This window comes from Notothenia rossii, assembly GCF_949606895.1.
Source record: "Notothenia rossii genome assembly, chromosome: 10".
Taxonomy (NCBI): domain Eukaryota; kingdom Metazoa; phylum Chordata; class Actinopteri; order Perciformes; family Nototheniidae; genus Notothenia; species Notothenia rossii.
The window spans coordinates 47150367-47173734 of NC_136908.1; the positions used below are offsets into that span (position 1 = coordinate 47150367).

General features: G+C 40.9%; 1 long non-coding RNA gene across 3 annotated transcripts in view; it reads right to left on the minus strand.

The window, feature by feature from the left end:
* Window positions 1-23368, minus strand: part of LOC307022884 — a 79458-nt gene that overhangs the window by 27081 nt on the left and 29009 nt on the right. For 2 of the 3 annotated variants that reach the window (XR_013803511.1, XR_013803512.1), the window contains exon 4: window positions 23078-23300. The exons of the other annotated variant lie outside the window; for it this stretch is intronic. This is a non-coding gene — a long non-coding RNA (uncharacterized lncRNA). Of the gene's footprint in view, window positions 1-23077; window positions 23301-23368 lie in introns of those variants that run through there. 3 annotated transcript variants of the gene reach the window in all.

Here is a 23368-nt window from a genome sequence, read left to right on the forward strand (position 1 = left end):
TTAAAATCAACTCTTTGTTTTAGGAAAAACAAAGAATGTAAAAAAGTCTTGGATTTATAAATATACTGTATGTGCAAAACTAAAGCTTTTCTTCATTTAGGTGTCCCGTGTCTGCAACACATTAGCTATGAGGCATTTTCCAAAATAAAACACATTTTCCATCCACATTGAGGGCTTTTAACTTGTGAACCGGATTAGAGCGTAATAAAGCCTTGCAACTTGGAGAGGCTGAACTACTCAAAAGTGCTTGCAAAATTACCAAGAGAATGGTAATGGTAAAGAGAATGCGAATTTTTGCAAATACCCTTTGAACCTTATTTTATTTTTTGGGGGAAATACAATTATACACTCTTAAGGGATGTGTAAAAAATGACAACATGTGTTGAATTTCAACACAACTACAGAGTGTGCTCAGGGACAACACGTGTTGTGTTCATTTGAACACAGCCAATGTGTAAATCATTTTTACACACAAAATGTGTTACATGCCCCTAATAACACACAATGTGCACATTTTACACATTGTGTGTCATAAACGTGTAACCAAGATGAATTTTGTGTTATATTTCTTTAACGAGAATTAAAATGGTATTGTGTTATCTCTGCACCAACAAGTCCTCCAACTCATACGACCAAATGGGTCGATTGTTCAAGCCCTTATTACGACCAAATATGTCGTTTGTTCAAGCGCTTAATACAACCTATAATCACGTTTTAAAGTTTTTGCCCTCTAGTGCTCCCGTTGATTGCAAACGTTACAGATGGTCGTTTATTCACAAATAACCCTCTCTGTAAAATCCTTAATTGCAGGATAGTTTGGCCATTAAAACGCTTTTTGATTAGATTTCTAGCGAGAAGTGTGTATTGTACTTTTAGAATCCACGTCCAGTCGATATGTAGGATCAATAGTTTGATAGATATTACGAAGATGATTTGAGATTTCGCCAGGGGAACGTGTATATGCGGCAGCTTCCATGTAAAGTTAGCCAACCCTCACAGGTTGAAAACAGTATTTCCGGTCTCGACGTTTTCATAATAAAACCAATGATCAAATGATTCAACAGTGATATCTGCAGTACTCATCCACTAAAACACGTCAGTTTATCCTTGTTAATTACACAACATTAATTGGGTTAAATTGTGTACAATGCTTTTGTGTTTTTCCCATAGGTTTTTCCCTTTAGATTCTGAGAGACACATTTATTTTTTCAGAGGTTTTGCTAAAACATCGAACTACCCATAATCCTGGATGGTTTAGCCGCAATGCACGTCAGGATTTGGTGTTTATGCTATATGAAATCGGAAAACATTTAAAAAAATTAAAAAATACTTTATTCCGTGTGTTCTTGCTTTTCTCTTTGGAAGTCATCACATAACGGCATTATGATACACGGTTCGGCTGCATTATATATTACAGATCTGCCGTAGATATTTATTTATAGAGCCCTGATTAGAAGACCTTTTGACAAACTGTAAGAAATGCCGCCGAAACTGAATACGTGACGTGGATCATAAATATATTTAAGCAATAGCTCACGAAAGGCCGTGGCATATGCTCATTATATCACAGCTAAGGGGCGTGGTTCGGCCCGACGCGAAGCGGACCATAGCTTTAAATCTTAATAAGTTTGTGTGGCGTTTTGCTGATCAAGATGGTAATCGCCACATACAGCTGTTATAGGCATGCCAACTTGATGCTCTGCTCACGGATGAGTCGATGAGAATAATAAACTGTTAAGATGATGACCTTACATGTGAAAATATATGTTTCTTCTTTGTGGGGGTCTGCCCCCAAAAAACAGTTTCAATTCCTGAGAAAGTCAAATGAGACGGTGTGTAAAACTTCACTGCCCAGCCAAAAAAAAGCAACCACTTTGATTTAACTAGGCCAGTAGGTACGGGCATTCCACTGGATAATAACTGCAGCGATGTATGTGTTTTAGCTGAATACACAGTCTTTTTTAACCCTAACTGATGCAGTTAGTCATTTCTTTAATGCTTGTTCTTTCTGATGTAAAGTCAAGGTTGTAACTGTTTGCAATGAAGTTGTGGGGCGCTGAACTGTTCCTTTGATTCTTTTGAATTATGATAGTAATTATTGGTCTTTCAAATTTGAAAGAGGGTGAGCAAGCATCTTGAGGAACGTTCATCATTAACTCCTCCAAAAAATATAGTTTATTTAATAATAACACTGAAGATGTGAATCATAACAGTGATTGACAGCTGATGGGAATGATATGATTGTTAATATTATCATATTCATACAGACACACATCGATGAGACAGTTAATTAATGTATTTATTGCAGCAGTCTGCATATTTGGTACCCCTGCTGGTCTAAGAGTTAAACCAACTCATTCAGTTAAAATTCATTAAATTACGTGTGCCACCTTATATATTTATATTTAAGGCTTTACTGATGTGCCACAATAATCTCACCTAATGTTATTGAGTTAAAATATCAATATTGTGGCTTTCCAAGTTAACATTGATTGATATGACTGCGATTAAGTCAGAATATACTTCTGCCAGGGGATGCCACCCCTCAAATTCTCCTGCCACCCTCTTGCCACCCCATGAATATTTGTCTCGATCCGCCCCTGCTCAGGTGTAACTAAAGTCTGCCTTAAGGATTGTTTGTATTTCACATCATTAATCAGAATCTCCAAAGTAACAAAAATAAATGTAGTGGAGTAAAAATACCAGGTTAACCTCTGAATTGTAGTGGAGTAGAATTATAAAGTAGTATACTGCTGTAACAAAAAACATTTCCCAACTTGGGATCAATAAAGTATTAAAATCTTATCTTAAGATGATCGATGGCTACTGCCATATTTGCAAAATGTGCCTCTGAACCTTGACAACTGCATGTTTCAGGCTTATCAATGAACAACAGGAGGGGTCACAGACATAAGACCAGCTGTTAAATAAAGCTCTTCTGACCTTAGCTGTCATGTGGGTATATATTAATGCTTCCCGTTATGGACACAAGCAATGTTCACCCATTTATTAATTATATGTTTTAAATTTGATAACACCACTGTGTTTCGCATCCCCTAAACCTCCAGGGGTGTAAAAAGTTTAATACTGGCAACTTCTAATTGTGGGAAATACGAAAACGTCTTTTAAAACTACAATTCCCAGTAGAGACTGGAGCCGTTGGAGTCCAGTTTTGGATAGTCTGCCGTGGTTCCATTCCATTTCAAAGAGCTGTTTGACGCTCGGCGTAACCTTGTCGCACTGCCACTCCAACATCCAATCAAAGAGCTTGAGGACTAATCATGGGGTTTGTAAAGCAAGGCAGATGTTGTAGTTCCAAGCGATAGCTGGGGATTCTGGGTACTGTAGTGTCTTCGGAAACTCTGTAGTGTCTAAACTCCGAAAAAACTATTTGTTTCTCCGAATCGAAGGTTAAAAACACAAAAGCATTGTACACAATTTAAACCAATCAATATTGTGTAATCAACAAGGATAAACTGGCGACATCACTCCTGGTGAGACCTCAGATCATCTTCGTAATATCTATCAAACTATAGATCGTACACATCCACAGGACGTAGATTATAAAAGTACAATATACATTTCTCGCTAGAAATCTAATCAAAAAGCATTTTAATGGCCAAACTATTGCACAATTTAGGATTCTCCAGAGAGGGTTATTTGTGAGTAAAAGAATCTCCGGAGCGTTTGCAACACCAGGAGCATGCTGTTTCTTACACGACCACTAGAGGTGCTACACTTTAAAACGTGACTCTGGGTCGTAATATGCTGCTGAATAACCGACCTGTATGGTCGTTTTTTGTAGGAGGACAGGCTGTTCTAAGAGTGTATACACATCCTCTGTTTTAGATCCAGGCTGCTGCTTTTCAGATTGATGCAGTTTCTTCTTGTGGGTAAGTATACTATTCGTTCAATATTTAAAATAGACATTTTTTTTACAGTAAATCCCATTATGGCAAGAATTATTTCTATATGGAAAAAAGTGGCATCAAACTTCACCCTTGCCCACACTGTATCTGCAGGGAATACATCAAAAAACATGTTTCTTTCTTTTAAGTGGACAAAACTGCAGGTTCAGTGAATCACAGAAATAACAGCACCCAATTACGTACACCTTTTTTCTTTCACGCTTGCTCCCTTTTTCTTTCTATTTTCCTCTCACGATGATGTCTATACGTCTGAGAAAGAGCATCCTTCTGAACACATCTATTTTCCAAAAGATTCGGACAATTTTATAGAGAATTGTCACCATTTAACCATGCTATCACACTGTTTCTCCTGCTCTAAGATTGACGAGCCTTCAGTTTGCCTGCAAGGTTTATGCGTACTCTATACAACCCGCTGTTAAAGTACGCATACACCAGAGGAGAGGAGACTGATAGAAGATGCAAAGAGGTGAGAAAAGTGGAGGAATGGAAAGAGAGGTGATGAAGGAGAGAATAAAGATAGTGGGGGTGAGGATAGACAGGAAACAGAAACACACAAGAGAAAGTAGACTGGTTGGCTAAGCTGTGCACCATGCCAGGGAATGAGATGATAGTCGACTGCATGGGGTTTGATAGAGACATTTGGCTGGTCTGATCCCTGTGTGTGTGTGTGTGTGCGCGTGCGTGCGTGCGTGCGTGTGAGAGAGATGAGAGAGCACATGTGTCACTCAATCATGGTATGGTATACTACAGGTCACACATACAAGACAGGCAGATAAACACACACACACATAAACCCACAATAAGTCCTACACCATCAGACACACCAGGATTAGACCCCCCCCTCTCTCTTTCTCTCGCTTTACACACACACACACACACACACACACACACACACACACACACACACACACACACACACACACACACACACACACACACACACACACACACACACACACACACACACACACACACACACACACACACACACACACACACACACACACACACACACACACACACACACACACACACACACACACAGATTACAGTGCAACAGCAGCTATACTAGCTTTAAATGGTTTTCAAGGCATCATCAGAATAATGAGTATCAAACAATGATGTCATCTCTTTTGTACGTCAAAGCATACAACAGATACACACACGCACAAGCACACACACCCACACCCACACCCACACACACACACACACACACACACACACACACACACACACACACACACACACACACACACACACACACACACACACACACACACACACACACACACACACACACACACAGATTACAGTGCAACAGCAGCTATACTAGCTTTAAATGGTTTTCAAGGCATCATCAGAATAACGAGTATCAAACAATGATGTCATCTCTTTTGTACGTCAAAGCATACAACAGATACACACACGCACAAGCACACACAAATTAAGGAGAGCAAGTTGTACATTGTATGCCTGATACACACACACTTTTTGAGCACTGATAGAGTTCATTGTGTCTTTCTTCAAATTATACTAATAGGCTGCAACGCAAATCAGCTTTTTTTATTTGATTGATTTGGCTTTGACTGTCGTAATATTTCATCATAACATTTCGCCTTGAACTTGGACCCTCTTGCTCACATAACTGCGTGCAAAGGATTGTGGGTCAGAATAAAGGAAAGGAAAAATGTTTGTAGGGCTAGCATATTTTAACATATAACTCTGTGAAGTGTTTATTTCGACCAGAGAAACTTGAATTCAGAAAGTGTATGTTCGTTTTCTTAACTGTTTAATAAGGAAACATAGATAGTTGGATACTTAATTCCATATTGACATGTATATATATTTAACATACCTATTAATATACACATCTGTATATTGTCATGATTTTAGGTTTGTGTTTTATTTTGAAATGTATTTTCTCCTTAAGTCTTGTCCTGTCTTCGTTCCTATGTTTTCCCGTCTCCCTGATTGTCTGATGGTGTTCACCTGCTGCCCCTGTGTTTCACGCCCCCTCCCCGGCGGTCTTGTCTTGTGATTAGTCTTGTGTGTGTGTATATAGTATATATAGGCTTGCCATCCCTTGTGTTTCTTGTGGGTTTGTCGTCGGTCCCTTCAAAGTTCCTGTCGGGTTTCCCTCTGCTTCTAGACGTTGTGTTCCTGATTTTGTTCCGTGTGCTCTCCGGTTTGTACATTTTCGGTTTTGTCTTTTTTATTCAGCTTTTCTTTTAAATAAAAGCTTGCTATTTGTTAAATCCATCTGCAATTAAATGTTTTACTGCACATATGTATGCACCTTTCATTTAAACTTATCGCATCACTTTTATTCACATATGCGTTTTACAATTTGTATTACATTTCTTTATTTCTATTATTATTATTATTATTATTATTGTTTTCATTGTGTGAATTCATATCCATCATATATTTCCAGTGTTTCTCCCTTGATGCTGCTAAGACATCTGATTTACCCTACGAGGATCAATAAAGGTTTTTCTTATCTTATCTTAATAGATGTAAGAATATCTCCTTACTTAACATTCTGATCCAAGCGACCTGCAACATCAGCGTGTATACAGAGGTCCAAGGGTAAGTACCATGAATAAACCAAGGAGACTCAAACAGACAGCATGGTATCAAATAAATGTTATATCATTTCAGGAAGAGGCTGCTGCACAAACATGGATGCTCTGTTTTCAACTCCAAGCATTTACACCTGGATGCTGCCAAGTAGAACCACAGTATACTGTTGGGATATTGTCTCTGGATAGGAAACCAATCGTTTAACTGTTATTAAAACTGTAGAGATTACTTTTGTGTCAAGCTTTGAGTTGCGTTTCTGCATAACCCAACCAAAATCAAAATGGCAAGGACACTCAGGGATGGTTAACTGCTTGATCTGTTATGATTCATGTTATGGAGAGACAGATGTATGTACAATTGATATGGATTCATTCAAGCATGTAAGCCTACATAGTTGCCCACAATACATCTAACTACACAATTATGCAGTTAAGTGCATACACTTGAATTTATTAGAGCAGCATTTTCATGAGACTATACACCATTTCATCAATATAACAAGGAATAAAACCCACTGAAGTAGTTGACTTACAACACTTGGAAAAAGCCAGATAATTTAGTATAACAAATCTAGTGAACTGTAAGTAGATTTCTGCTTCTACAAACATTTCCCTTCAACAAACAGGACGTTTCTCGACCCCTCTTGTCCAGCTCAAGTCATCCCCTGGTTGAAGTAGCTAACATTGCCTTACACACACTCACCACCTATCCATAAATACTGAGAGGGAAAAGGATATCACAACAACGAGCCACGGCCAGAGTGACTGCTGGGAAGCTTACATCACTACCTATCTCCGTGCCATGGCTCATCATGCTGTGTAGGGAAGGCACAAGTGTTAACGCGTTGCCACGGAGCGGTATCACTGTCGAGACGCACGGGGCGCTGAGCCTGTCATGCCCTGACACAGGCGAGCAGCTAAACTTTAAGTGCTGACTGAGTGGAATGCCAAGGTCTTGTAACTCCCAGGGGCAATTAGGGAAGGAAATGGAGATTCTACCGGGAACCAAGTGTCTGTTTGTGTGTATGTGTGAGTGTGTGTTAGGGAGTTGGGAGCCCGAGAGATAACCTGTGAGCAGATGTGTTCATTTGCAGTCAAGACAACGAGAAGCATAAGACACAAAAGTTCAATTTGCTACACCAACACAGCATTGTCCCTGCACATAAGCAAACAGCACCACATCGACAAACATCCACATGATACTCCACCAACTAACACAAATGCATGCTAACCCATTCCCCTGGGACAAAACCAATTACCAGAGAGCTGTTTAAAATCATTTAAGCCTAGCTCGTTCTATGGACATTCATGCTCCCCAGTGGATGTACCCCAATGCCTTTGGTGACATTCTTTCTAGCACCAACCTGTTGAGTATTGTGTTTTTTTGGTGGAAATGTGTCAACTACTAGGGGGATTACCATTAAATATGAATTCAATTCAGGCCGCCATATAGCTCACCTGGTAGAGCTGGTAGCCCATGCATCAGGACTAAGTTCCCTTGCGGAGGACCGAGGTTCAAATCCGACCTAGAACTATATAAGATTATCATCCCCTTTCAACACTGTCATCTCCAGTAAAGACTAATCTGGCCCTAAACATTTTTTTTTTAAAGAATAAATTATATGACTTCAATTCAACTTTATTGTCCCTGTAAATTATTTCCTTACAATAAAGAATATTTAACTAATACTTTGCCATTTTTGACTCTGAGGTTTTGCTGTCACAATGCAAATGTACCCTCTGTGGGACGACTAAAGGAATTCTGCTAATGGAACTCGCTACAAACCGTTGCTAAAAGTAGAGATGGTGTGAATGAAAGTACATTTAAAAAATAAATAGCCAATAGAACATAATCTAAAAATGTACTATAAAATATTAGAAATTCTGAACTAAAGGATGAATGTCACAAATAACTTCTGGAGAGGTCCATTTGATAGATTTACCGCAGATGAGTGATATGTGATAATTGAGATGTTAGATTCAAAGCCTATACATGTTACAACATAAGATTCAAATAGGTTGTCCCTCATACCCAAATCAAACAAGGCACTTTGATCAAACTTCTACTGATTTAAAATGGATCTCCTGCGATCTAAAATTAGGTTTAGAAAGTTAAATGAGTTCATGGTGCTCCGTCACATATTAAGACTTATTTTCTTGCTTTTCTTGCATACAGGAGGCATCATCACCCTGCTATGAGTCAAGAGCAACTAGAGCAGAGGGATATTATGCACATGGTTAACTAGGTCAGCCGAGGACATACTGTAGCTGTCTAGTCAATTAACCTTAGAATTATTTCTATACTGATTCTATACGTTTTGCAGACTCAAACACACTCACTCGCAGATTCAAACTTAACCAACACTAACTTGTGGCGGTAGGGAAATAATTTGCTTATTGTAGATTTGTAATGCTTCATAAATTATGAAGATTAAAGCTTGAGCTTTTAAAGGCTTATCGACATACTGTATTAGCACAACAAGGTGATTTAGCTCTTAGGCTTAGGCTGGACTCGTGTCCCCTCCCCCCACACCGTTCATCAAGGTTCAAAGGGCCCATCAAACAAGTCTCTTAAATATGCCAATTTAAGATAGATATGAACCATAGCCAGGGTCTGAGAGGGGATGGACAAGGACAAGTATCTGGCTCAATTAAGTGAGTCACACTCCTTCTCTTCTCCTTTACAGCTATTTTTTCGTTAAGATTTTTTTTTCTTAACCACTATATTGTCAACAATCACAGCAGAGCAAACCAGAATCAGAATCGGAATTGAGTTTATTGCCAGGTACGTTTACACATACAAGGAATTTGCTTTAGTGTATTAAGGTGTGAACATAAACAACATAAGAAAATAAGTTGTAAGAGAAGGTCAAAAATATAACGATTGTAAAAAGAAAATATTTAAAAAACAAACAAACTAATATTTAATAAAGAAAAGTGATTGCGTTTAAAATAGGATATTCAATGGTGAACTGCTGCAAAATCCTGGGAAGTATTCCACAAAGCTCAAATCCACTGAGAGCAAAACATGAACCCTGTGCCCTATCTGAGAGAGAGCAAACTGTACTCAGCCAAAGTCCCTGTGCTGCCACCTTTGGTCTGTCAGGCTTTGTGAGTACAAGATGGGCCAAACAGGTTGGAACAGTGTCATGCTCATGCTTGACAAATTCCTTGCCCATAAATGAAGGGTTGATGGTGCAATTTGGAAAGGTAATGTGTGTTTATTGGAAGGGAAGGAAAGAAACGATTGAATAGGTGGGATTTATTAGGAGTGAAAGGTATTAGAGATAGCAGAGATTTTAATCTCTCTTGGCCAGAGTCGAATAATTAATTACTTTGCCATTGTAGAACAATACAAAAAACGAGGCAGTATTGATAAGGACTGGTCAAAGAAGCCAGGAAATGCTGCTACTGCTGCTATTCTAGCCATGTGTGACCCTTTATGAACTTTTAGGGCTGAGGAACCGAAAGAGGAAACGCCTGTAGTTCACTTCCTGTTGATGAAAAAAAACATTTGCTTTAGGTTTGACATTTAGATTGTGAGCAAATCAACAGTCCTCTAAATCAGCAAAATAAAAATACACTGTTGATCCATGCCCTCCTAAACAACACCTGATCGGACGCCTCTATGGCCATAGAAAAGTGTTGTAAATGATGTGACAATTCTCTGGTTTAAGTCTGGTTTGGTTCAATCTTTCAGTTTTCTGGAGGGATTGTGCTTTAGGTTGAAATGACCTTAAGGTAGAGGGATCCTAATAGTCATGGTTACGATAGCTACCGACCTTATGGAACACCCGCATAATGAATACAATTAAATGTTGGTGTAAAAACAGGAAACGAACAGTGTAAGTGTAACATTTGTTGAGCTATCCATCTAGGACCTCATCACAATACTTCCTGCATTGCTCGAACAACAGTTATAATTACTATGAAGGCTTTGCCAATTATACATTTAAACATGCCCTGCAGGCGATAGATGGTTCCCTGCAGGCACGGCGTTGGCAACCCATCCTCTAGCTTTTCTAGTCTCCAGCAGACAATCCAAAGTCATGGTCGACCCTGCGTTAATATTCAGCACAACATCAGCATGTTTGCTGATGAGCTTAACATTAATGTTTAAGCTGCTGCTGTGAGATAAATTATTTCACAAAGCAGCTCTGATACTCGCTGCCCTCCACGGCTCCTATTTTAGGGTCAACATCAAACAGGTTATGGGCTGTTTTCTGATTAACCAGGGAAACCATGCACTATAACCAGAACTGTGACACAACACCCTGGGTCCTGCACAGCTCCATGGATGTAGACATTACAAGGGCGCAGCAGGTAATCAATTATTCCCTCTATGGCATCCTTTATGTTAAACTGAGGGGGTCCAAATTATGAAAAGGCTATTGCGAACAGATTCTTTTGCCAGGTACAGTTTGGACAGGTTGGCAGCCAGACCTTGAAATCAATCATCGTGGTTGAGTGAAGGAGGGAAGTTAATTCCAGTCGAGGCTCAAGTGGTAAAGCCTGCGGAAGGACTCACAGTGAGCTACAAATTGTTATCGAGGTTTGTGGCCTCACCCCTTGGATTCTTGTGCCATTTTTTAATTCAGTCCCAAATGTTCAGCAGCAATATGTCTACTTTTTTTGGACAAAGCTCTACTTCCCCCTCACACTGGCTGTGGATAGAAGTAATACAAAAGAGAAAAAAACTACTGGAGATAGCTTTTCATTCAGATGGACATCTGGGCTCAGAGGCATTATTACCAATCCGCAAGGTCCCTCTTGATTTATTTTGCTTCTCTCTCCCCTGCTCTCCCTCCTCTGCCTCTATCCTCTCTCAGCAATACTCTTTCGTCTGTCTCCCCTCCTGTGTCAGAGCCACCTCTTCTGTTTTGCCTCAGGCACAGTCACAAATTGACATGCTGAATTCTCAACTGGGACCTTAAACCCAAGGGATCAAGCGTGCAGACAAAGCTCTTTTATATCCTCTCCCTTTGCAAATTGTGTATGTTCATCACATAGTGCACTAGGTAGATTTTGGCACAAAGGCCCAATATCCCGCATCTCCCATCTGCTACCAGGCTGCAAGAGAAAAAACAATAACTGTGGTTATAGAATTAAAGTATATTCCGAAAAAGCTCAAATGATAAGAACTACTACAACATATTTGTTTCATGTTTGTCCTATTTGCTATGATGCAACCATGAGGAAAAAAGACCCACATGCAATTGGCCTAATGATAGAACATGATAGTATAGTTTAGGCCTCATATCCATGCATTTATTTCGTAACCATTAGGTATATTGGTATCATTATGCTCCTTCTCACATCACCTGCCTGCCATTATTACACTGCTGCCAGCACTACATTATTGATATGCTTTCGAGGGTGATGATTTATCCAAGTGAAGTGACAGCTTGGAAACAGAGGAAACACTGTCCTCTTGATGGTAAAAACGAGTCAGTTAGATGCTTACATTTTGTTGCTGGATGATGGATGAAAGAAAGCATTTGGATTAAATGCAACAATGATCGCTCTTCATCCTTGAATAAAGGTTTCTGAATCAAACCTTAGCATTAGTTGTTCACACGTGCACGCTGACTTTTTTCTGAAAGGTACGACTGGGACTACCATGTAGATTCTGTCGATCCTACACCTACACACTCGCTTTGTCTTTTCAGGTCAGCTCTGCAGAGAGCACTCTGTGATAATGAGCTGCTCCACTTTCATGACAGATGGAAAATGTGCAGCACGCAGTACTCCGCTCCTCCCTTCCCTTTTCCACTCCTCTTCGTCCGACCCGCCCGACTATCTACCTGTCGGCCCGCCGCTGCCCTGCCACGCCGTCGTATCAAATGATCGGGACAGGCCAACGGGAGGAGGAGCCGCTTGGAGTTGAGGCAGTGGAAAACCCGTCTCAACGTCCTCATCAATATTGCAGCCTTACCTGGTGAAAGCTTACACCGGCCCACATATTCCATCATGTCATTGGAAGAGAGGATCAAATGCCTTGGCTTGACATGCCAACATTGTTACTCGTACAAATGGTGACGCAAAGCTCGCTTCATTATTCATGGCTTTCTTTAAAAAGGCGGAGGAGAAGTTTGAAGGGATTGGAAAGCAGAGGATGTTCAAAAGTCCAATTATCAACAAGTAGGTCATGTTTGCTCTCGGATGAAAAACTTTGAAGCAGAAGGAAAAACGCGAACTCGAGCTCCTCCTGGTGCAACAGGCAGGCAAGATTGATGCAGATGTGCCAGTTCTTCAGGCGTACCCCACAGAGCAATGAATTCTGAATGTCACAGGTGATAAAAGCACTTACACTAGGAGATAAAAATCTAACTCATTTCATCACAATGAGTTTAGGCCTTTTTAGTCAAAACTAGTATTGGGCGAAAGTCTGTAATAATGTTATAATGACATGTCCAAATGTAATTTTTGAAATCTTGTTTTTAGCACAAAACCTTTCACAGCAATATAACATTTCCAGTAGGGAGGGAATGGTGACCTGTTTACATTCTTAATACTAGCTCTAAGAATCTTGTTATACATAATTTAAATGTCTGATGCCAAGAATTTAAAACAAATATTTGAATAAAAACATGATAAATGTATTTCCTAATGATGAAATATGTGTTTTTATGCAGATTACCACGATATATGAAAATAAAAATGACCCTGATAGATGACAATTACAATAAGTAAAAATATAACTTTAAGAATTGAAACAGAAAATATTTTAGGGTCCTATTTGAAAATGTAAATCCAAACCAATGTCCTGTAAAGGGCCGAAACAATTCTCACCAGCCGCCGAATATTTGCTTAAATAAACCCATAATACATATCTTCTGGTATTAAGCTGCTCCTCTGATCTCTGGTCACTGGAATTACCGGCTGATGTTATTGGTCAATGAGTGTCGTCACTGCAGACTGTGCGTGCGTGTGCGTGCGTGCGTGCGTGTGTGTGTGTGTGCGTGTGTGTGTGTGTCTGTGTGTGTGTGTGTGTAACATGGTCTGGCTGAGGTCAGGGATGGTGCACATTTAATCTGCTCTCTGTTTCCAGGCCGCTCCAAGGACTTTGACACATTGCTTCTCTATCTATTATTCACAAGTGGTCAGAGACTTTCAAGTTTGTGCATGACCGTGTGTGCGTGCATGACAAATTGTCATTCAATAGCACAAAGCGGCTCTAAATTTCCTTGAATTTTATTCGCAGCTAAAATATCTACGCTGTTGCATAATCACACGGTTTGTGCAGCACACAAACTTACACTCACACACAGACAAACTCTGTGCTCCCACTCCAGTTGCACAACCTCTGAATTTTAGGGATAGAATGGCCTGGTTTCATAAGCAGTCTGTTGCCTACTGGCAGCTGTGCTGTCAGATGAGGTCATTACTTGGGGCGGGCCACAAGCACAAACGGGACGTAACACTGGACACATCAGTGAGAACCCACTGAGTGTGAATGAGAATGACGGCCTGGGGCGAGCACAGCACTGTGTGGGGTGGGGGGGGGGGGGGTATCCTGTCCGGGGAGGTTGTCAGGCATTTGTATTGTGTCTGTTTTGAGACGTGTTACCTTGCTGGTGGTTCAGTGATGCATTCAAGTACACAGGGAACAGAGCAGTTGAAAGATGCTTGTGTGTCGTTGTGTGCGTGCAGGCTGGTATTACTATCAGCTCCGTGCCAGGGTGGGGTGAATAGCCTCGGTGCTATCTCTGGAGCACAGCTTGTTTACCCGGATGAAAACAATTCAAAACTCCACTCCAGACAATTGCAAAGAGGACATTTGCCTATTGACGCTGCTCCAAAGCTGGAAATAACAGTGGATATGAATATACATGAACAATGCCAGTGATATTCATTTTGTGGGTGTTTATTTGCCTGCTTACACAAACACTAATGATACCCAGACACTGATGGCTCTTTTCAATTGATCCCTATTGTTGGAATTGTGCAGAGATGACTGTCTGCCTTTCTGAGAACTTCTTTGTGTGTGTGATCAGGGCATGCGGAGCTGCAAAGTGGCGCCCGTCCGCTGAACCACTTATTGTGACATCTGTACCCGGACATGGTTTCAGCTCTTTCCATGAAAGTAGAGACTCAATTTAATGTCAATATTCAACATGTCCCTGAAGAAGACTTGCTAATACTGCAGGGGAGTAGAGCACTCAAATCGTTTTATCCAGTAGCTAAAGCTTCTTTAAATCCCTCCAAACATGATTTTTTGACCAATAGGAAAATAGTTAATATGATGCGAGTAAAACGCCACTCCATCCAATAGTAGAGCACCTCAGTTGTTTACCCAAATCTCCAAAATCCCTCTGTGAATGTTTATTCAGCCAATGTGGTGGCAGCTGCCGCGGTGCACAAGCACAAATGTCTGCCTGGGGGGCTATGGAGATGTTCAGCTGCATAAGGCTGTGCCATTGCATGCGTGACCATTACATCATGGCCAGTCCCTGACCGGTCTGCAGCACACATCGTCACGTGACCCCCTGTCCACATCTCAGGAGTGCCGCCGCTCTGATCTGATCATGACTTCTGCAGTGAGCCGACTTCCCGCTGGCATCCTGCTGTGAGTCTTAATCCCTCTGCGTCTATTGTTTAGTGGAGGGAGTGAGTACAGAGTGTGATGGATATGTGAATATGCGCACATGCCTTTTCACCTGTGTAAATGTGCCTATTTAGGTAAAATGTTGCTTATCTTTTTTTCTATTGTAGATTGTTTTCTATGTCACCTCTTTAACCTCTATAGCCTCCCCACCCCCTTCCACTCTGCACCCCGCCAAAGCCGCTTTGAGCTTTTGCTCTGACATCACTATAGTCATCATCAGTGGGCATGGGTTAGACCACTAGGTGCGTAACAGGGGGGAGACTACGCACAAATCAGAGCACTTTAGCCTGGCTTTTTCACCAGAGAGAGTCTGAAACCCACCTCAAAGTGGGGAAATGGTAATTCACAGCTCGGGAACTCTGTGTCACAGTCCTTGTATAAACAGCTGATGCTTCAAGAGGCTAAAAGTATACTAACATCCCTTGGGTAAAGGAAGAATACTCCAAAAATCTCCACATCAGCAGAATGGAACTGCCAATCTGCCCGTGGCTCACTCTTCATCTTTTTGTTCTGAGTTGTCGTAAGTGAGAGGTCATGACCTGTGGATCTGTGCTGACATGCATTAAGTGAAAGAGGAGATACAAAGAAAGAGACAGTGTCAAAAATAAAAAGGGATACAGTATTTAAGTATCTGTGAGAGCGTGTTGATGTTCTCAGCCCTCATGACAGGATAGATAGTGGAAGTTTCCATCTGCTCTGAAGAGCCATCCTTTGTTTAGCTGCTTATATGACCGAGGTGTCACAGTGACTCCTGTTTGAAGATCACTGATGTGATATAACACAGGCATCTCTTGACTTCATTAATAGGACTGCAATTTCACAAATGGCTGCCCCAGTGCCCCAGGCTTCTTAATCCAACTGTGACATTTTAAGAACAAACTGTACAACAGACTCACATGTCATTTACAGGTATTATTCTCAGTGTTAGTTTGTACTGAAACTGATTTTACAGGTAGTGAAAGCAGCATGTCAGCGAAGCAGCGGCTTTAGTATACTCAGTATGTGCTTGTTACGGCTGTATGTATTCCCTGTTTCTTTTTCCTGTTGGTTCCTCTACCCAGGTGTGCTGCATTGCTGTAACGAGGTTCAGACGAGGTGCACCTGGAGAAGGAAGTGCTTAAAAGCTCCAGTGCAGCAGCAGAAGGGAGAAGCCTCTGGGGTGGGGACTGCTGTGTCTCTGCTTCTCATCCTAGGAGAAATATTTGATGTGTTGTCTATAATAAATCCTATGGATTCGATGATTTTAAAAGGTGTCTTTCGTGTTATGTTTGGGTCAGTGGTGGAATTTTGTTAGGGCCATTTTTGGTGGGGCGTAACAAATGGGGGTTTGTCAAGTGAGCTTGTTCAGTAGTTAGTGTGCTCATACCGGTTCGTCAAGTGAGCTTGTTCAGTAGTTAGTGTGCTCATACCGGTTCGTCAAGTGAGCTTGTTCAGTAGTTAGTGTGCTCATACCGGTTCATCAAGTGAGCTTGTTGCTGGTTTCCTGCATCCATCACAGTAACTTGTGCATGTGGTTGTAAGATCACATGGTGTCCATTTTTGTGTTGTGATAGTGGCAGTTGACTCGTGTTGGATCATAGTGTTGCGATTAGTGAATGGCAGCAACTTTGTAGTTGGTCTACTTGTGGTGATCCTTTAGGTTTATGCCTGTTGCACTCCACATTGTGTTGGACATGTCTGTTACGGTTTGTGTGTTGGTAAACGCAGTAACTTAAATTGGCTTTGTAGTTTGTTTGTCACCTCAGGGTGGTAGCCATTTTGTTTCATTGATTTGGCTACTTGTGTAGTTGCTGCTCATTCTGTGTGGCAGCATCTTAGTGGGCCTGTCTTAAGAATTTGAATATATCTTGTTGTTCCACATTTGACCTAGGTTGACACCTTTTTGTCAGCAGTCCTTAAACTGTTGTCTGATCTAATGCATTCATATTGATATATTAAGTCTGGTGTGCTTAAGTGTATTGGCTGCCTTGCATACAGCCTTGATAAAAATCACTGAAATTCCACATTTGTTTCAATGAATAGAATAGTATGGTGTTAGTTTTCTATTTATTCATTGTTTTAAGGGTGGAGGTGTTACGGCTGTATGTATTCCCTGTTTCTTTTTCCTGTTGGTTCCTCTACCCAGGTGTGCTGCATTGCTGTAACGAGGTTCAGACGAGGTGCACCTGGAGAAGGAAGTGCTTAAAAGCTCCAGTGCAGCAGCAGAAGGGAGAAGCCTCTGGGGTGGGGACTGCTGTGTCTCTGCTTCTCATCCTAGGAGAAACATTTGATGTGTTGTCTATAATAAATCCTATGGATTCGATGATTTTAAAAGGTGTCTTTCGTGTTATATTTGGGTCAGTGGTGGAATTTTGTTAGCTCCATAGGGCCATTTTTGGTGGGGCGTAACAGTGCTCAGGAAAAGTATTGCTTGTAGTTGATCCTAATTCTGGCAGCGCTCAGAGCCCAACACACAGTAAGAGAGAAGAAAATAGACTTAAGCACGGGGATTTGGGCACATTTTTCACTTCAACTCGAACCTTTGTTGCATGTCATCCCACTTTATCTGTCCCCAGGTTTCCTGTCTGCATATTATTCTATGATCTTATGAAGGGACACAAAATTGCCCCAAGAATGTATAAAAAAGGAAAATAAAAGACCCACAAGGAGGTAATATATGCCATAGAGAAGTAGAAAGTCGTCATACATGACTTAAAGGATCAATACATTGTTGTCCAGATAAAAGCTTATGTGTGTTTGATCAAAACATGTATTAATTGTTTTAGCACTGAACATGTATAACTTCACAGGATTGTCAGGTCACAGCTAAATGTCGAAAACTGAAAAGATGTATTGGATATTAAATTACAAATTGAATTTGGGATATTTTACGATGAAAAGTGACATTCAATATTCGAAAAGAAAAAATGTAACGCTGAAGAAAAAATGTATAGATGTAACATTGTACATTGACATATGTAATGGAAAAGGAAAATGTTATTATATACTGTAAAGTGTCACGTCTTTTTTCTTTTCCATTTAGCATTTTTGATTTGGTTATTCAAGCTGTTTGTAAACTATGTTATATAAAGATATATTATATTTATAACAGTAGTCTTTTTATTTTTATTTCCATTTAAATGCATGCTTAATACCTTTCAATAAGAAGAAAGATTGTGAAAAAAGTTGTGGATCACATAAATATTTACTTAGATTATGTTTGTCGGTTGCTCCATGGAAAATCTGAGTTGTTACAAAATATTTGCAAATACAACTTGAATCAGTACGGTAGGGAAAACATGACGTAGAATGATCACCATAAATGCAGGTGTTCACCAATGCTCACGTATACAACAGCTGCCAAAGACCCAAACACACCACAGAGAGACAGCCAGGTTTCACTCCGTCTTTCAGTCTTGACCTCAACCGATAGGAACCGATAAACAAGAGACTCCAAGTTTCCACTGCACGGACACATTCTCACACCAACGACTGAGCATATCACAAATAGTCCAAGTGCTTTCATTAACACACGGCAGGGAATTATTCAGGCTAAAATCTATGTGAGTTTCCAAAAAGTGTGTATTCTGAAAACCCACAACACATGGAAACTATTTCTCTTACAAGGAACTAAAAGCCTTAAACGAATGAGACACATCTGCAAACACACACGCAGACAAATATACACACACATTTGACATTGTAGCCTTACATTAGCACCTGATTCATCAAAGGCAATGGAAACACACACAAGCTAAGTGGACCCGGACAGCTTTTTTAGCCGGCTGAAATCCCCCTCCTCAAGCTGTTAGGACTACTTGTTGAAGGACTTTCCAGGTTGTCCAACACTGACTGACATAATGGTACATTAGCAGATCATGTGAATGGATGACTCACATTCCTGCTCGGACACCCTGGCATGATATCACTACAGCTGGGAAGCCCCGTTCTGGAAGCCCCTAAACTTCCACAGAACTTCCCCCAGCCGCTTGACGTTAGCGCCCCATTCCAGAGCAGTAAGCTGGCACGGAGACGGGCAGCTAAAAATAGCCCTAGGACGCCACTCTGGTCCTGATGACACATGTCTCCATGGAAACCCGAGATGACAGGTTGTTGGAGGGGTCAGAGGTCGGATCTTAAGAGAATCATGTGACCTTGGGGAAATAGAGGTGTGTAGGAAGAGAGGGGCACTTAGTCAGAAACTGCAACAGCGACAATGGAAACCCCCCCACTGAGAGAAGGACAGAGAGTAGGCTTTCTCTCTTTCCGTCTCTGCCTTCCACCATCACTCACTCGGAAATATAAACATGCCCTTTGCAATCGAGCTAAAGTCATTATGTCATTAAGCCAGCGGGGATTTTCAGCTGGACATTTTGATTTATTTACAATCCAATATGGAGGCCATACTGTCTTGGATTCAAGGGTCCTTTTCTTTCTTAACACATTCCTTTTGGGATATAAAGCACATAATGGCTTTATCATATCAAGAGAGCATTAAGAGCACATGTCCTCAGGCCACTTCCCAAGAGTAACTTTCATCTGTTTTTCTTCTATGAAATAAGTATCCTTGAGGCTCAATAATTGTAATTCTTTCAATAATGACCGTTGAAGAGAGTCAAGATGTTGGACGAATCTTAGGTAAATCTGCTATTCTTTTCCCACTTTAGCGCACAAGCTGGAGGTACCGGTGGCACTTTGACTCTTGATTAGAGGGGGAAACCGTCCGGAGAAGAGGTGGAACCCTGCAGGTCCCCCATGTTACGTAAAAACCTAAAAGAGGAAGCGAGGAGGGGGGAGTTACTGTACATGAAAGGTTTGGTGGAAGGGTGAGCTTAGGGGAAACCCTATGCTACAAATGTCAGTCCTTTTGTTTCGCAGCTGCCTACCCCTCAACCTCTTCCACATACCTCCTTCCCCAAGCCGGTGGATATTTTGAGCTTGTGTGGGTGACCCCGCTGCATTAAAAAAATAAAAATAGAAAATCACATGTCTGAGTTGTGTGACGCTTTCACCTTTTCAGTGCAGTCGAACGCCTCTTTTCACACAGTTTCAGCTAGATATACAGAAAGAAGGATTCCATTATTCACTGCGAAGATATTGATAAAAACATCTGTCGGCATGGTAAATAACCAAACTGTCAAACTATCAATTATTAGCCTCGGTTGTTGCCTGCTTCAATATTTTCCATCTATACTTTATGTGTTGACCAGAAGAAGTACACTTCTATTGTTTTCTGGAAGTATGTCAGTGCAAAGTTATTGAGATTGTGTGTACTGTGCTGGGTGGAAGAGAGATGGCACGATTGAAAGGATTTTATTAGCGACCCATTTGAATGGCTTTCTCTCGGCCTTCAGACCCTGCAGCAGTCACATACTGTATGCGCATAAATATAGCAACACTCCGGCAGACGAGGTGTGGAAGACAGGTCAGTACGAGAGGGTCTTCGTGAGGCAGAAGCTAGGGGACGTTTGTTACGACAGGTGCATTTCAAATGAATATTAATGCCATGTGGAATTGTGTTTTAATTTATTTTTTAACACAATTCTTGCTTCACGATGCACACTGGCAGTCCTGCGATGAATGACAATGACAATTTTGAAAATACAGCTATGTGTGACCAGTAAAGTCGCAATTAACAATTCATAATTAGCTTTCATACGTTGGGGACTTTTCAGAAAACTGTGACCAAAGATTTCTGGGGGAAATCAATTTACCGGGGCATTAGAGCTGACAGACGACTTCTCACTTTGGTGCATTTTAGTCCCAGTTACATATGACTTATGTTACATACATCTTTTGAGAAGTGTGTTCTGCAGGGGTTCCCTTCAAAGTGATGCCTTGGTCTAAAACACATGCAACTCTAAACAGATACAGAAAACAAAAATATGTTGGGTGGACGGCTACAGAACTATCTTATAATATAAAGAATCAAAACAATAATAAAGAATGTATAGTAAAAAATATGTAATATACAATTATCATGCACTTAAGTATTGCCATTTTTTTTAAACGACCTCTTCGACAGAACACAACTTGTGCTTTGTGACATTGTAAAAAAGGCATATATATTGTATATAATGTCTCCTAAATTCGAACAGATGTCGATGCCACTAGTGGTTAAAATTACACTAGACGAAAACTGTTGTCCTACTACTGTAAAATAAAAATTGTCATTTTACAAATCCAACACAAGCTCTAACTCCCATCGTCTCCCATACTCCAAAACTCTAAATAAGCACTTTCTGCATCTTTGAAGTGGTGCAGGAGGTGGGGAGAAGATTGGGTCACAGAGGACGCAGAAATACTCCTTGGTAAAAACTGATCAATGTCGAGGTGGCAGGAGTTCACGTATTAATGCTTCAAAGAAGATGGCTGTGAATAGAGTGCAGAGATCTTGAGGGAGTGAGAGGCCGGGGGTGTGAATGATTGTAGAGGTCAAAGGGCCTTTTACACTCAAGATCAGTTTCTACACACAACCACACACACACAAACGTTTGCCTTGCCAGTACTCTGAGCACCAAATTACATTGATGTGGTGCTTTGCTAAAAGAGAACTTGACAAATACACTCTCCATACATATGCAAATCCATGACTATAAATATCTACACACTGGATCGTATAAAAAAGCATAGAGAGTTAATATGCCGAATGCACACACCCATAACAACCTTTATATTTATTCATGTGATCATGATGGAACCAACACTCTGTGCTATTCAGGTTTAATCTAAATGGAATGAATTAAGGCTTAGCCTGGGTAGATAGTATAGGAGGTTCCCCAAAAGGCAATTTCACCGTCCAATTTACAAGCCGCAATTGCTCAAGTGAAAGCCGGGGGGGTAATGTCTTGCTGGTGTTAGTGCTGCGAGCAATTATCCCCTGGGCTGTGAGGTATGATTGCATAGGCCTGTAGAATAAAAGATGTGCACAGGATGCTGCAGACTGACGTCATATTGACGCTGTGGAGGTGTGTGTGTGTGTGTGTGTGTGTGTGTGTGTGTGTGTGTGTGTGTGTGTGTGTGTGTGTGTGTGTGTGTGTGTGTGTGTGTGTGTGTGTGTGTGCCAAAGTGTGTCTGCTTAATGAGTTGTGATAGCCAAACTTAATGGCTCGTGTTTAGTCAAACTAATGGTGTGTGTTCATGCTTACAACAGAGGGGTTCTCATCCATCCATCTCCCTCTAAGCTTCGCAATGGGCGGTTCTGGGGGCCAACAGGGGCCAGTGCCCCTGTAAAACGGTGGTTGAACCCCCCCTGTGGGCCCCCTCAAAAAAAAAAATCTATGATAATGCAATTTGTGATAGTGTTGCAGCCAATACTGCGCTGTAACCTGGGACTAAGATAACAGGAATGGTTTGTTTTTTTCAGTGATGTAATTAAATAAATGTAAACTAACAAATTATGTTACTAAAACAAATACTAACAAATATGAAGAAATGTAATAAAAACAATGTTTGGCTGCATAAATAATGTATGTATTACCCCAAACTGTATAGTGGTAGAGTAAGTAACTGAACTTGTAACTAAGTCATTGACACAAATGATGTTATTAAAACAAAAACCAGTAATGGTATTTTATGTTTTTTTTGTGCATTATGACTTCATACTGAACTGAAAAGTTGTAATCTTGAACACTGTCTTTGTCTTCATTGTCCAGCATTTATTATGCCCCTCTCATTCAATAACTGGCCTCAGCACAGCCCCCCCCAGCTTCATCTAAAACCCCCTTTGTCAATCTCCCACTGCCCGACTTCTCAGCCATCACTCAAGCAGGTCAGTCTGGCTTAAAGAAAGCACAACTTCTTCTCAGAGTATCCTTGCTTAAAGTTGGGGGGGTTCAATTCAACAGGAATTCAAGGAACTCCAGGACGAGATAAACCTGCTCCCCACCTTTAACCCTCACACTCCGGTCCCTCCTCTCTGACCTACATTCAGACTCAGCTTATCTCTTGGAAACTGTTGCGACCACAGCCAGGCGTCAGTGTGTACAGGCCCTCACGTTACAGCATTTAGGAAATGATAAAAGAGGTCAGCGGGCATCAATCAAACGCATGATAGCCTTATTTATGGGTTTATTATGTTCAGAGTACGATCTAAGTTTGGCAGCCGGGTCTATTGTAATGCAAGTCGGGGACAGATCTTTCCATCAAGCGCAGATCACGACCCAAACCCCACCGGCACATTAGTCATCTTATCACAGGACACTGGGAATAAAAGAGAGAAAACAAAGAAGCACAGATAAGTTACTCACAAGAATACAGACACTTTCTGA